Source organism: Macrobrachium nipponense, chromosome 1 (assembly GCF_015104395.2).
Source record: "Macrobrachium nipponense isolate FS-2020 chromosome 1, ASM1510439v2, whole genome shotgun sequence".
Lineage (NCBI taxonomy): Eukaryota > Metazoa > Arthropoda > Malacostraca > Decapoda > Palaemonidae > Macrobrachium > Macrobrachium nipponense.
Window position 1 is genome coordinate 109,974,090 of NC_087200.1, and position 5,000 is coordinate 109,979,089.

Genomic DNA, 5,000 nt, shown 5'->3' on the forward strand with positions numbered 1-5,000 from the left:
CTTTCGTCTACTTGATCAGTAGACCTCATCAGCCGTACTCTGAGTACGGCTGATGAGGTCTACTGATCAAGTAGACGAAAGCTCCCGTCTTTTATGTATTTTTGATACACATTTTACATAATTTTGGACTTTGATTACTTCAAGATATTCGTCACGTTATGGTGATTTTTTGAGAGAGAGAGATATATATATCATACATACATACGTATATATATAATAATATTTATTAATATATAATATATATTATATTATTTATAATATTATATATATATATAATAATATATATATATAAACATAATGTATGAGTGTTTGTGTGCGTGTGTGTTAAAACGGATGTACTCATGCAGAAGCAGACAGCAGAAAGGTCTTATCGCTAATATAATCGTTGGTTCTCTTCCGGATGGATTAAACATGTGGTTGATGCGGCCACAGTCTTAGGCCTACTATTTATCAGGTCCTTGCCCCGTGACTTTGTTTTTATCACAATTTTAAGGTCTAATGAATCTACATCGATTATGTAGGTAGGTACTGTAAGTGAATTAGTGAGATCAAATGAACTTTGCTGATACAGTTCATAAGTTCACAATCACCTAAACCTGATTGTATGCATAGATTGTTGAAACTTTTGCAGGCTAATGAACAGTAAGTAATCACTTGCTTATAATTCACTAATGAGTTTTAAAGCGGTGAAATGAAACAGTTTCGTTTTCTTGTCCTGTCTGAGGTCTCATTCATGTGCTTACTATTGTGGGGTTAAGATTAGGGTTCCTTCTCATCAGCCCTAGTCCCTTCGTAACTTGAATGCTGGCAGTTCAATCTGTAGTACCACACGTAATTTTTGAGGTAGGAGTTACTTACGTTAAGGTAAATGAAAGCTGTTTGATGATGCTTCTTTAGTAAAATGTGATTCATCGCGTGAAAATGTTTCTTAAAGTCAGTTAAAAATAAAAAATAATTAAGTATGTATTCTCAGTCATCTATGTGGTTTTATTTGTCAGAGAAAATAAATGGGACTAAACAGTTAGTGTGCATTGAATTCATATGAATTTGCATTTTCATTTAATACGGGCTGCGGCCATCATGAAATATGAGGGCCGACGCACAAGTTGCTGTGCTGTTGGTGGCAACAGGGCCATCACACACACACACACACACACCACATTTAGTTGCCTTGCCTTGTATTGTGACTTTCTGACCCACGTTCTCCAATGCTGGGCTGAGCCATAGCCTCTAAAAACATCTTAAGGTGAATTTACACTAGGCTTCACCCCACGCTGCATGCGTAAGACTCTTCACCAACTCCTCCCAAATTCTTGTTAGCCTGCCTACTGGACTGCTCATCAAGAGTCACGCCACACCACCAACTCACTTTACTGAGCAGTCCAGTGGGCGAGGCTAACAAGAATTTGGGAGGAGTTGGTGATGAGTCTAATGCAATCAGCCTGGGGTGAAGCCTAGTGTAAACTCGCCTTTAGATGTCCGTACTCTTTGAGTTAGAGGGTTATACTTTGCTTTAGTTATTGATTTTAAAGCTTTTCTTTATTTTTTGCCTATTTCTTGGTTTGTTTGTGTTTTTGTTAGTCATTTTAGATTTAGTTTATTGATGTTAATATAGTTCACTTATTGTTATTTAATACTGACTACAGTTTTTTGTTACTTGTCAGTTGTGCGTTGTTGCCTTCAAGTATAACCTTTGCTTCTTATTTCCTTTTTATTTTATTCAGTTTTATTTTTTTAATCATTGAAGCTTGAAATGTGCGTTCTTGCCTTTCCAGCTCGTTTAACAAGTGTTCAGCAATCACCTTCACCAAATGAAGCTGGAGGTGTGTAATGTTTTCACACGCGCCTGCCTGTGCTGGCATATTTCGAGAAGGGAGGACAGATTTTGATGTGATTAAGAAAACAATAAAATATTTGCTATTCCTCCAAATGATGATGGTTATGAATGATTTATCGATGGAAATGTATTTTCTTCAGTAGAATGAGATCACCATGCAGTTTATTAAAGTATGGTAATTTAAAAAAAACTGCATCCATGGGCTTTTGAGTTCGCAAAACATCTGCTTATGAGAAGAAAAAAGTCAAGAATAAATGGGACTGTCCGAAATATGTAAACAATAAATTGTGCTTATAGAGAAGCCATTTCTAACTTAAACAATAACGAATTAGCATAGCAGTGCCCTATCTTGGTTGTCATAAAATAAGACAGGTGATGGAAAATCGGCTGACTTTCCCTGCGGTGCTTTGTTGTTCATCGTCTTTTCCTGCCCAGTTTTAATTTTCGACTTTCTTTTCTTCTATCTGAAGATGTCTCCCGGGTGTCACTGATTAGTTAAGCTGCTTCTTTCCGGGTTTCTTGTTATAACGGGAGAACCCCTGTCTCTCGTCAAAAGCTGTCCAGATGCTTTTCAAATGCAGCACTAAAACACTACATGTTATATAAGGCTTTTGTGTGTGCGTGTTTTTTTTTTCACGCAGAGGTCATTAGGACTGGCAACCTAAATGTCCTTCGTCGATGAAAAGGACAAAGACGACGACTTTTCCCCGAAAGAGAATTAGGCGAAGAGACTAGAATAAGGACTTTAAATATCAAATTCCAATGCTTTGAAGAAGTAGAAGGACCATCGCTAATCCAAAGATTGCTGGGGTCTAAAAAAAAAGTGGCAAGCGGTGGCCTGTCAGATTTTATACCCTACAAGATGTCTGTTTTCTGTTCATTCAAGACATAAGCGCATTTCACCCGCTGCTGCTTTCTCTATATTGCATCGATCTGATCTCTTATCCATAATCGGAACAAGCAACAGAAAAGGAGGAAATCTGTTGCAAAGGAACACAACCCATGCCAGTACATTAAAAGGTGTATTGGCTCCGCCAGGCGCTTACTACATTTAGACACCTGAGGATTCTTAACGGGGGAAAAAAAAAATCTTCATCACAGCAAATCCGGTAAACAGGACAGAGTAATGTGTTTTCTTATTTGAAGACACAAGACTCCTATCATATTGGTAATGCATGGCAAGAAAATCTTTACACAATTGCCACCAGTCAGTTGTAAATTTCCTTTTTTTTTTTTTTTTTTTTTTTTTTTTTTACAATGAGATGTAATCTGTTAACATCACGCCACTAAGAGAGAGATAAGAAAATTATCATGATAAAGTGAATTAGAAATTGTTATCAACGCCATACAAAAACGCGAGCAGATAACATTAATTTCGGTTAGGCTTAGATGATGCCGATTTATAAGCGCTCTCGCTCACACAACTCACAAATATATATATATGTGTGTATTATATATATCCTATCTATATATAATTAGTATATATATATAGATAAATATAGATATATATATTATATATAATGCATGCATTAAGCAACAAATGTCCTTCAATATCCTATTCGCTCTACCTCGAAATTTATATATTTTCATTTATGTTAAACGAAGGGGAATTTTTTATTTGATAATAAGTCCCCTTCGGTTAACCGATATGAAAATATATTAATTCCGGTTAGAGTGAATTGGATATTAAAGGACATTTGTAGCTTGATGCATGCATATGAATCACGGTCATGTCATAAAAATTTATATCTATGTATAAATATATAGTACATACTTGCATACGTATGTACATGCATGTGTGTGTGTGTATTAATTAACCATATGGAATCTGTAGGACAGGAAGAAAATAATGCAAAGATATAAAAAGAGCAGTTTGAAAATGAGAAAACCTAGATCAGAAGAGAGAGAGAGAGAGAGAGAGAGAGAGAGAGAGAGCGGTCTCTCAACTCAGGATGTTTCGAATTTATGAGTGAAGTGGGGCCGCAGTTGAAGCAGCATCGAACACCTTCTGTAGAACATGAATGAACTTTTCTTCATCGATCCCACTGCAACAAACTGTGGCGGAAGTCAGGTGTGCCAACTGCTACCAGAGTTTCAAATGGATTACAACACTGCCATTCATTTTGTAATCCATTATTCACGATCAGCTGTTGCTCAGTATCGGTGCATCTTGAACGAGCAGCGTTGAGCGTTGAATGGTTTGAAATAGGTAAATTCGAGTTTCTAAATTTCCACGAACTCCTTTCATAGTTTATTAATCTGTGTCTGGGCTGAAAGTAAACGTCTGGTTTGGTATGTGTTTGCGGTCGTACTTGGTGCTCGATCACTAAAGGGATACTGAATAATCTGCTAGCTTGTTTACCGAAATACACAATACATACTTGTGTATACACCATATATAATATATATATATATATATCATATATATATATACATATATATATATATATATATATATATATATATATATATATGTCAATATCTTTATTTATTTTTATTTTTCATCTTTACAAAGTGTTTCTGTCTCTTAGATGAATTCAGAATTATGCTCGCTTATGGTATAAGTGTTCAAAGGTAAGACATACAATTTAAGAACCTAAGATAATTTCTAACTTTCAAAATTTTGATAGTTGCCATTTGACTGTGAATGGTTATTATTATTATTATTATTATTATTTCCTCAGTTTTGATTAAATGTAGTTGGCTGGTACTGTGGAAGCTGGTAATTATTTACCCGAGACTTTTTATCCTGGCCTGTTTTCCTGGGTTGCATACTCGCCTACCGATCTGGTAGCCCGAGTTCGTTCCCAGCTGCAGCCAACGCGGAATCAGAGGAATGTATTTCTGGTGATTAGAAATTCATTTCTCGATATAATGTGGTTTGGATCCCAATAATCTGTAGGTCCCATTGCTAAGTAACCAATTGGTTCCTAGCCACATTAATAAAAATCTAATCCTTCCGACTCTGGTCAATGTAAAAGGCCAATTTTTTTTTTTTTTTTATCTTATTTCTCCGTGTCTCAGCAAATGTCTTAGCAAGCAGGTATCTTGGAGCTGGTGGTTTGTACCCAAATAATTTGGCCGTAAGTAATTTCTCAAGATCACAGTGCATTTTAAAGGTCGGCATTTTCTTTATGTAACAACTTGACATGTAGCTGTCTTG